Source organism: Panthera leo, chromosome F3 (genome assembly GCF_018350215.1).
Source record: "Panthera leo isolate Ple1 chromosome F3, P.leo_Ple1_pat1.1, whole genome shotgun sequence".
In the NCBI taxonomy this organism is placed as follows: domain Eukaryota; kingdom Metazoa; phylum Chordata; class Mammalia; order Carnivora; family Felidae; genus Panthera; species Panthera leo.
In genome coordinates this window covers 39,238,494-39,250,347 of record NC_056696.1, presented here as the reverse complement: position 1 = coordinate 39,250,347, position 11,854 = coordinate 39,238,494, and positions in this window count along the sequence as shown.

The window sequence follows — 11,854 nt, the reverse complement described above, 5'->3', positions numbered from 1 at the left end:
CATAATCTGTTTCCTCGTAGGAGGGGCGTAAGGATGACCCCTGGTTGGAAAAGGAGGCTAAACAATTTGTCTTGAAATTTTATCTGTATGACAACACACTCTTTTGTTTAGATTATGTTACCAGGTTTTGCTTAAATCAAATTACCAAGTTAATTTGTCTAATGATACAAGTATCCACATTTTATATAGGTTCGAGGAAATGTCAGTTGTTCATAAAAGGAATGAGTTAACTTCCTTGCCAATCTTCTTCTGTAAGACCTCACATCCAATCCACCAGCAAATCCTCTAGGCATCACCTCTGGAAGGTACCCAGGACCTGACTGCATCTCACCACTTTTGTCAATACTGCTCTTTTTTTTTTTTTTAAGTGAATTCTACAACCTATGTGGGGCTTGAACACATGAACCCCAAGATATCAAGAGTCATGGGCTCTCCGGACTAAACCAGTCAGGCGCCCCTTCCCAATACTGTTCTAATCTAAGCCACCTTCGTTTCTTGCCGTAACTGTTGTTACAAGAGCCTCCTATCCATTTTCCTATTTCCACCTACCACCCAACAGTCTATTCTCCACTCAGTTGTCAGATCATGCCGTCCTCTGCCCCAGATCCTCTGATGGCTGCTAATCTCAATCTGCAGGACATTCAAGTCCTCGTTATGCCTGGCAAGAACCCCCATCCTCTCTAACTTCATCTTTTCTTGCTAACTTGTTCCATTTCACTTTTGTGCTCCTGCACATAGGCCTCCTGGCTGTTGTTTCTCAAGCCCAGTCACCAAGGCTTCTGCCTCAGGGCTTTTGCACATATCCTTTCCACTGCTGAGAAACTTTCCAAATGGCTTTCTGTCTGCTTTCTTTGGGTTTTTTCTCAAATGGTAGAGTCCTTCCCTGACCACATAACTCTTCCATCTTTCCCACCCACTATCACTTTTTATCTCCTTATCCTACTTAGTTTCATCTTGGTACTTTTTGCCATTCCTTACTATAGTACATATTTATCATTTTACCTATTTTCGTTTCTTCCCACTAAAATTCAAACTCTGTAAGGTAGAGGATTTGTTTTGTTCACTGCTACATCCTAGTCACCAGAACAGGCTAGCATATAGTAATTGCATAGAAAATACTGGTTCTATGATGGAATGAATGACAGCACAAAAAGCAGGCATCAAGGGGTGCCATTGATAAAGATTATTGGAGAGTGGCTCAAGTCCATTGTCATTACATCTGATGTTACCTACACGCGCTCAACTCTTTCTTTGTAAAATTGAGTGCCAGACTTGCTAATAAACTGCAACATTGTCAGATTAATAGATCTTTCTTTCCTTACCAATGTTGGTATAACTCAGAAGACTACGTGTTAGAAGCAAGAAGAAGAGAGAGCAGAAAGGTCTTAGTCATTATTGTTTATTCTCTATTATGATTATATCCTCTTTGTTTATTCCCTTTCTCATTTTCCTTTTTAGACTTTGAAGTCTGTGCCACTTTAAACTGATGGAATAATTGTTTCCAATGTGAAGGGTTTTTTTAAATTTTAATTTATTTTGAGAGAGAGAGAGCATGATCAGGGTACAGGCAGAGAGAGAGAACCCTAAGCAGCCTCTGAGCTGTCAGCACAGAGCCCAACACAGGGCTCAGTACCACGAATCATGAGATCATGACACGAACTGAAATCAAGAGTTGGACGTTTAACTGACTGAGCCACTCAGGTGCCCCAAAGTGAAGGTTTTTTAAGTGACCCAGGTATAACTCCAAGCCCTTAGCCTAAACCAGGGGGCAGCAAAGACTTTCTGAAAAAGACCAGTTGGTAAATATTTCAGACTTTGCAGGCAATGTGTGGTCCTTGTTGTAACTGTCCAGCCATTGTCGTGCGGAAGCAGACGATATCTAAATGTGTGTGGCTGTGTTGTGACAAAAGTTTACAAAAGCAGACCTGCTGCGTATGGCACATGGGCCATGGTTAGCTGACCCCTGGCCTAACCTAAAGTCATATATTTCTAGACTGTAAGTCCTTGAGGGCAGGAATGGTGTCTAACACATGTACTAGGTACAGAAGACTATCTGTTGAATATGGAAATAAATATATAAACCCTAAGACAAATCCATCGGTAATTTTATATGGATGCTAGTCACAGGTAGAGTGCTTGGTGCTTTATCCTTCCACGGTCCAAGGATCTGGGCTTCTGACCGTGAGGAACCTGTAGCAAGGGACACTTTGTATCATCACTTCTAAGACATACCTGTTTACAGTTAAGGTTCTTTCAAGTCAGGGTATGTCGTACAGAGATAGCAGAAGCACATTTCCTTTTTATTTTTTTTATTTTTATTTTTTAACGTTTATTTATTTTTGAGACAGAGAGAGACAGAGCATGAACGGGGGAGGGTCAGAGAGAGGGAGACAAAGAATCTGAAACAGGATACAGGCTCTGAGCTGTCAGCACAGAGCCCGACACGGGGCTTGAACTCACGGACCGCGAGATCATGACCTGAGCCGAAGTCGGCCGCCCAACCGACTGAGCCACCCAGGCGCCCCAGCACGTTTCCTTTTTAATGGTAAATAAAATAATAGTGGGTCTCGCAACTTATGTGTGATGAGCTGATATGAAATTTGAAGCCACAAGGTATTTCTCACTTGGATTCTCAGGTCAAAGAGTGGCCAAAGAACATATTCACCCAAGTAAGAATGTAAACTTACGTCGTTTCTTTTTTTTTTTTTTTTTTTTTTTTTAATTTTTTTTTTTCAACGTTTATTTATTTTTGGGACAGAGAGAGACAGAGCATGAACGGGGGAGGGACAGAGAGAGAGGGAGACACAGAATCGGAAACAGGCTCCAGGCTCTGAGCCATCAGCCCAGAGCCTGACGCGGGGCTCGAACTCACGGACCGTGAGATCGTGACCTGGCTGAAGTCGGACGCTTAACCGACTGCGCCACCCAGGCGCCCCCTTACGTCGTTTCTGATATAACACGTGCAAGGGCTCAGGAAGCTAATAGTACCTGTATCTTAAGTGCAAGGCTATTGTTGGCTTTAACTTTCAAACAATGTGAACATTCATGGTGAATTAATAGACAATAAAAAACCAAGTAGCTTTTCATGTTTGGGATGATAATATCTTTCAGAATTGTTTTCTAAGTCATATTTTCTTTATCCTGGATAATTAAGAATCTGATGATACTGAAATTATCAGTGATAGTGCAATTTTTGATGGTTAGATTCTTTTTGATGGTTAGATGCTTTGAAAGCAGTTATATGAAAAGCAAAGAGGAAGATTTTCATACAAATCAGAGCATGTATTCCTTTTTCAAGGGGAAAGATAGACCATTAGTACTGCTTTTCAAATTATTTATGTTTTCAAGTATACGTCAGTCATAAGAAAAACAATTAAATATTTTGTTCAATCCAAGAAACATTTACTGACTATCTATTTTGAGTAGATATTGAGTTAAAAGAAGCTAAAGCAATGAGCAGGCTTAGGTCCCTGGTGGAGAGCTTGGCCACCCAAAACTTCATGGCAGAAGAAACAGGCATTCGGTAGACTTTCCATTCCTTTTTAATGCACTGGAGCCATGTGATGGCACAGTACTCCCGATGTGTGTTTTGTTTATGCTGGGAGATTTGTGACTGAAATTTTGTAAGTCCTGTTTTCTCTCTGAGAGCACAGCAATTCACTACAAAGGAAGTAAGGAGAGAGGACGGAAAGGAAAGATCACTGCCTTTGGGCATCTGGGCCGGGACCTGGATCACAGCTCCCTTAAGCCCCTGACCATGGGTGGATAAGTAGCCAATTTACTTTACTCTGATCAAGAAAGTACATGTCTGAAATTGTCCAGGCAAAGATGTCGAGCAAGATTCAGCAACCTGGAGACCAAGTACTAGCTGGTTTGGGGAGCACAGTAACCTGATTGAAGGGTAGTTGGCAACACAGTGGGGAATGTGAAGATGGGCAGTGAGGAAAAGTGAGAGCCTTCTCAGTCATTTTGTGAGAGAGAAAGCAAGCTGCCTTCTCTCTCCTGTGACCTTCCATCTCTAGGAGCCTCAGGGTTTCTCTGGATGTCCTCAGATATACAAGTAGCAGAGGTGCCCCTCACCACATGTTTTGCAAAACCACTGTCCTTTCCTTCTGCCACATCACACTCCTAACCAAGAGCTGAACGAAGCCTTGACCACTTGTGCCACTGAAGTCATAGACTCCTGTGTAGGCATGGATAGGATGACAGGACCTACTTGCCATCCCCGACCTCTTGAGAAATCCCCAATGGAGAGATCGTAGGGAGACCACGTGTCTTTATTTTGCTTGGAGAGCTCAGAAGCAAACGTACATGATTAATAACAAGTATTTTACTAACTGATTACAAAAGAAGCAGGCTTTGAGTTTCCCTATTCCCCTGTAATTATAATGAATTGTTTTCAAACACATAAAAATATCTGTAGTCCCAATTTTCCCTGAAGTCCCTTCCTTAAGATTAAAACAGTGCTTACCCACCGTTGCGCTTTGGATCCTTTCTCGTATCTTCACATCTGTTAGGAGGCTTTGTTGCATATCAGATTATATTTGGGAAAGTTTTCCGCACTGCTTCAAAAACAGGAAATTGGCATCTCTGTGGATCATAAATCAAAGTTGGATGGAAACCCCCTTCTTTTGACTTGCCTAGTGCCAGCTAAGCTCTTGCTGCACCTCGTGAAAATAAACGCAGGAAGTTCTGTGGATGCTTCTGTAGAGCCAAAAAAAAAAATTACATATATATAAAATCACTTGATTTCAACTCCCAACACATTGATACCTTATTTGGCCATAGTTTTGCACAGAATGAGGTAATACAATGACAGCTTTAACATTAGGAAAAAGAATTACACTTCTTATTGTTACCTGGTGGGTCCTACATGACATGATTTTTCTTTTTTCAGTGTGATAGCCTAATCACACTTCCTTTTCTCTCTCTCTCTCTCTCTTTCTCTCTCTTTTTTTTCCAAATCCCTCCGTGTTTTGAGCTCATCTGTTTGTCCCTTCTAGGCCCTTGTCTTCTCGCTGATCCGCCCTGGGAATCTCCCTTGGCTGACTAGTTCCCAGTTCTCATCTGTCAGTAGTCTCCTATTGCTCAGCCTTTTACACCTTTGTAAGCGGTATCCGCATTTAAATATTGCACCTTCCATAAAATTCTCTTCGACTAGTAACATTTCAGGCACCAATATGGCTGGGTAAGGTACCTGCATTTTAGTGTGGAAAATAAATCAGGTCCTCCTTTGACTTCTTTTTACATGAAAATGGAATGAAGCGAGAGTAAATGAAGAGAAAACAAGGATAAGAAGCAGAAATCATTGAGCCACTTTTATTTTGTGCTTAGTTATGCCAAAGTGATTATTTAAAAACATTTTTTATGTTTATTTATTTATTTATTTATTTTCTGGTTTCACTATTTTCTTTATTTATTCAAGGACTTAGAACATTTTTTATCTTTTTTACAAATATAATAAATATTCATTACAGGAGTTATAGAAAATAAAAAGCTACCAAGAAAAAAAATTATGTAAATCTCACTATCTAAAGATAACTACTATTAATATTTTGGCATCTCTTTCTTTTTAATCTTTCCAATCTTTCTTCTAAGTATATCTCCCTACAAAATGTTACCTGGGGTCATGCTACACTCATTATTTCACAATCTGCTTTTCGCACTTAATAACATTTAGGAATCAACTTATAAATAGATGTCATATTTCATCTTCAAATTTTAAATATTGAAAAAAAGGTAAGGTGGGGCTTGGAGTAGTAGTTTTTCTTAACAGTGCTGGTAGGAGTATAGATCCAAACATTTTGGAGAGCAAGATGACAATTTGTACCCTAAGTCTTAAAGAGGGAAGTACTTTTGAACCAGCAATTTAACTTCTAAGGAAATAATTAGGACATGCACAAAGACTAAGCAATAAAGATTGTTGTCATATGTTATTTATATAACAGAAAAAAATTAATATTCATAAATAGCAAATTATTTAAATGAATCCATAGGATGTACTACTATGCAACAATTTACAGCTAGTGTTAGAGTGAATAATGATATGTTTATTTATTTTTGAGAGAGACGGCATGAGCAGGGGAGGGGCAGAGAGAGAAGGAGATACAGAATCCAAAGCAGTCTCCAGGCTCTCAGCTGTCAGCACACAGCCCCATATGGGGCTCAAACCCACAAACTCCGAGATCATGACCTGAGCCGAAGTTGGATGCTCAACCAACTGAGCCACCCAGGCGCCCCAATAAAGGGATTATTTTTAAAGGTGTGAAATAATCATGTGGCAACGGTGTGTTTCCTGCCTTTTCTGTATATATGTACTTCAACTGCAGTTGAGAAAAGGGAGATTTGTCTCAAGGGGTCAGGCAGCGTGGTGATGGAATGAAGATACAGATGTGGAGATTGACATCCTTCTCTTCCACGTGTTTTTCATAGATTCTGTAGGAATCCAAAATGAAATTCGTGGCTCTGCGGAGAAAGGCTGGGGCTTTGTGTTCAGCTGGAGCTGGGTTTGAGTCACGGCCTCGCCACTTACCAGCTGTGTGACCTCAGCAGATGCGCAGTATTTAACCCACAACACAACTACGATAACATCCATGTTGTAGAGTTGTTGTGTGACTAAAAGGAGACGATTTAACTAAATAGGGGCTCGGCACTTTTAAGGATGAGATCTTTGTCCGTCCTCCTTGTCCCTGTTTTCGTGAACAACACTGGGTGCCAGGTGGGTGGAATAGTCTGGCATGTGTGTCTGGCAGCCCATGTCAAGAGACGTGAGGACTCCTCTTTCTCCCCGAGGCGGTCACCCCACTTTCAGGCTCCTTTAAGGGAGGTGGGAGGATGAGCGAGCACTGGCCGGGCATTGCCCAGGGAGCTTGGCTGGAATCCAGGCCACACAATGGTCATAGGAACGTTTGACACTCAAATAACACAAGGCCACAAGGCAGGGGCAGAGGGGAAATAAAACCTGTTATGGCAACACTCAGGGGCAATGTAACACGTGTTTCCACACTTATTTACAGAAGCTCATTCCACGTCTATAGCAGGGAGCTTTGGCCAGTCCTAATTTGTTTCTGGGGGAAAATCCTTAGGACAAGATTTTTTTTTTTTAAATGGTGAATACTTTCATAACTGGGCCCATGGCAGTGGAGTATGAGTAGAAATGACAAGCACAAAATGTTTTCTCTTTGTAAACACGATTGCTTCGGATTCACACAGTCCTCCACAATTAATGCATATAGGATGTTTTTCAAATACTTTTGTGATAAAATAAATAGGGAAACTACTAGTCAAACTGGGGTGTGAGAGAATTAAGGTAGCTCTTAAAGTTACAACATGGTCAGCACGAATATTTGGGTGAAGGGTAGTGGTTAGGATGCTGCTTTCTGTTAAGACGGGGCAGAAATAAATGTTCACCCTAAATTCTCATTTATGTGAGACTCAAAGAATTTTTGCATTGAGGATGTTCCCAAGGCATTGAGCAATTGACAGCTATTTTTTTTTTAATGTTTATTTTTGAGAGAGAGGGAGGGACAGAGTGTGAGTGGGGGAGGGCAGAGAGAGAGGGAGACACAGAATCTGAAGCAAGCTCCAAGCTCTGAACTGTCAGCACAGAGCCCAAAGTGGGGCTTGAACCCATGAACCATGAGATCATGACCTGCACTGAAGTCGGATGCTTAACCAAACAGCCACCCAGGGTAAGTCAGACGCTTACCCAACTGATACCTATTATAGATGTCAACGGTTATAAGGGAGCTCATTCAGGCTCTTGTTGAGGCAAAGAAAAAAATTGTGTTTTGGTGCCATAACTTTAAAAAATGTCACCAGTATGCGTTTTGAATTCTAAAGAAAATGTTCATTTAATGAAATAAATGTTGGTCTTGCAGGGTGCCTTGGTTTGTGCTTTCAGGAAGGTGCTATAGCCAAGTGGTTAAAAGTATGGGGTTTGGAATCAAACAGAAGTGTTTGAACCCTTGCTCTAACACTTACTAGCTTTAGGACTTTGGGCAAGTCATTTAACTTCTATAAGCTTCAGTTTCTTTAGTCATAAATAGGGTTTTCTTGAGGATTGAATGAAATCATTTTTGTATATTAGGGTAAATGACAAGCTTTTGAAACAAAGAGAGCCCTAAATACAGTGGCTTAAATAAGAACAGTTTGCTTCTCTCTTGCCTAAGTCTGGCCAGTGGACACTATTCACCAGGTCACTGAGGGACCCAGGTACCTCCATCTTTTTGCTCCTCAGTCCCCCAGTCATCTGGATTGCTGCCACATCTGGGATTCAACCAGGGAAGGGGATAAGAGCCAAAGCCCAGGTAAGGTGAACTGTCTCTAAAGTTGGAGAAAACTGAAAAGTTGCTCTTATCATTTCTGTTCACATTCCATTGTCACGGACTCATCTTGCTCACATGGTCACACCTACCTGTAAAAAAGGGTGGAAAATGTAGTCTTTAACTGGTAGCCCTGTGTCCAGGGAAAAAGGGGAGGGTGGATTCGGGGGAGACAGCGGTCAAGTCTGTCATACTGTATAGCACGTAAATAGATGCTGTTGTTTTCATGAATTATTTCCAGTATGCCTTCTACATATGCATTTCCTTAACTAGATCATTACCTAGAACATAGTAGAGGCTCAATTAATATTTTTCAGGTGAGAAAGACTGGATTAATAAACACATTGTTTTTCTTTCAGTTAAGACATCTTTTATGGATAGCCTGGGTTTCTCTAGTGAAACCTCTTTAATTTGCTCTCTTTTGTCAGATGGTAGGGAAGGCTGTAAGTACAAGATGGGACAAGGACCAGCAACCAGATGAGGATATCTCCTCTAGCCCCAGAGCATCTTGCCGCTCACAGAGGAGGTGTATGTAGGGCAACCAGCTTCTCCACCACCATGAGCCACCTCCCAATACAGGTCAGATGTTGGAGAAGCAGTTGTGGATGCGTGGATAGAATTTTTCAAAAAGTAGACCCTTTCTTTCTCAGAACATTAACTACTGCCTGATGTAAGGATGCGCTGGTCTAACATGTTTGGCAGAATGTGATTTCTCTCTTGCGTCCTACATAAACACTGAAATGAGCTTTGTAAATTCATCTCTTATACATTTAGGTCTCTGGAGTTGGCTGGATCTTGCCTGTCAGTGTCTCATCATGCTAGTAGACTTCAAAGACACAAGCAAATTTTTCCTGGAGGGAAAAAGTGAGGGAAAAGATCCTTCCTGAAGTTTTGGACCAGTCTATTTGGATGGCCATGCTGGGATCTTGGACTGTCACTTCTGGAAGGTCATTAAAGGTGACCCAGCCCTCTGCGGGGGGAATCACATGCCCAACCCTCCAGCTTTAGGTGGAATAGTTTTTGGAAAATCACCAGCCTCTAATAGCATTGGTTTCATTTTTGGAAAGCTTTCATTCTATTTTTTTTTTTTTTTCATATTATGTCAAACTCTCCCTGTCCATGATATCTACCTATTTTACTACCATTTTTTTACTCCCTGATGCTGCAAAGCACATTTCCTCTCCCTTTTGCGGTTCTTTCTTCAGATGGTGCACAGAGATGCTGAGAGCCTCGTATCCGTGAAATACAATGCCATTCTCACCGCCTCGGTCTTTGGATTAACAAAAGATGGGAGCTCAAATCTCAAGATGGGAGCTGAGATGCAGTCACACGTATGCACCATCCCTGAAGGAAACATGGAATTCATTTGTGATACTACGTTTGGAGTTGGATGAGCATGTTGGATGAGCACTAGATTATCTTGGTCTTGGCCCCCCTAAGATGTCCCATGTCACGGAGACAAATGGGGAGCAATGTCCTTAATTATTCTGTGGAGATCACGTGTGGCGCTTGCTCTATGCCCAGCACTGGGCCAGTGGCTTAGAGCTGTCCCAAGCACTGCCCTTGCCCCATGCTTACAGCTTAGAGGGGCAGCCTTGGGAGAGAAACACAATGAGACTAGACTAGGATTCACATCAGAGGTCTAGGGCCTAGAAATGGGATCTTTTGACTTTGATGGGGAGGCTTGCATGGGATGCGGCAGCTAGGAAGATTTGTCCAAGTCTTGTCTGAGTTTGCTAGGCCATTGGGGAACATGCCTGGAAGTGCAGAGGCAGGAAAGAGCAGGTGATGCTCAGGGTGGCGAGTAGCTCAGTGTGTTGGTATGTGTTGGGAGTGGAGTCTGGGAAGGCCCGCAGATGCTGTGTGCTAACAGGTCTGAGGTGCCATCCTAGGGGAAGGTGTGGGCTGAAACTTTTTCTTGCAGATATTAGGTACCAGAGGGCTGGAAGTGAAGGAGTGACATGGTTAGCTCTGGGGTAGGAGATGGCACTGGCACCTGTAGGAAGGGAGGTTTGGAGTGGGTTGAGATTGATGGCAAGAGACCGGCCCAGAGGCTATTGTGTAATTTTAGGCAAGAAACGCCAAGGGCCTGATCTACAGCTGCAGGGAAGAGGAAAGGGTTGATTTGAGACAGTTACGGAAAGTAACTGGTAGGACCTGGATACAGGGGCAATGTGGAAGGCAGGAGAGGTGCATGAAGAAAAGCTGGCAAGGAGCCTGAAGCAGGCGTGGCCCCAGGTCAAGGGGAATCTGGAAGGGCTTCAATTCTTGTCACTAAAAGTGCTGGAGGCCAGGGCCCTGTCAGAGGTCACTGGGCTGGGCTTCCTCCTCAGAGGTGGGGTTGACAGAGCCAGCCAAGGACAGGGGGCTGCTGTTGGATCAAGTGAAACAAGAGTGCTGTGATCTGTGGTTCATAAAGTTCAAGAGTTAGATGCAAATCAGGTATCAACACATTGTTTCCATGGGAGGGCAACTCCAGTCTCATCCGTTGATGAGATGGTCCTGATATTGACATGGTCCTGAGAACAGTTTCAGATCTAGTGGCCCAGGGAATCTGGTCTGGGATCCATAATGCCTCCTGGGGCAACCTGGGGTGTGAAAGACACTGGCCAGAGCTCAGGTGTGGTGTGAAGGGTCCAACATGCTCAAGTCTACTGGTTTCTTGGTTTTTTAGGTGTTTAGTGTCAAATTCATATTGGGGACACTCGGTGATCAGTCTAATTACACCTCCTTTTGCCCCTTTCCCAACAATTAAACGTGCAACGTTTCATAGATTGGTTCTTAAGTTTTTCTGCAAACAAGTCACAATTACTGCCTGATATCAGTCACTGAATTATTAATTCCCAACTTAAAATAAAACAAATGCCTATGTGAAACAGTTAAAGTATTTCAAGAATATATATTTTGAGTGACTAAACTATACATTTCCTGTTCAGTGTTAAGGAAAATTGGTCTTCATTATTCCAGGGAAATGTCAAGATCACTAAGTATTGCAGCATTTTGACCTGTGTTATGTTGAGCAAACTCTCCACATGTTTCTCATAAAAAATATACATCAGAGATGGTTTCAAACTGAACGTCAAACTTAGTTAAAGGTACAAACCTCTTCAAAGTTATCGTGAATATCAAATATAACAATCACATGCACGTCAACGTGAGCCACTTTTTTCTTGGGGCTCCCTCATGCTGATGGATTTAGCAACTTCATGAGTGTTATTCTTTGGGGAGTGAGGCCTCTGCTCTCATCAGAATGACCTCTGCCGGCTGCTGGGTTGGGCTTTGTAGAAACTCTCTCTCTGCCAAATTAAAAAACAAATGTGCATAACCACTTACAAATACATTATTTTAAAAGTTTATGTTCTATACTTTGCTGTACCTATGTGATGGTTGCCTGGGTGTATACATATGTAAGAATGTATCAACTGTACACTCTTCTGTATGCAAATTATAATTCAGTTAAATATGAATATACATCTTCAAATTCCATGGGATGTCAGCAAGGATAATTTTTTTTTATTAAGTTCTTCCTG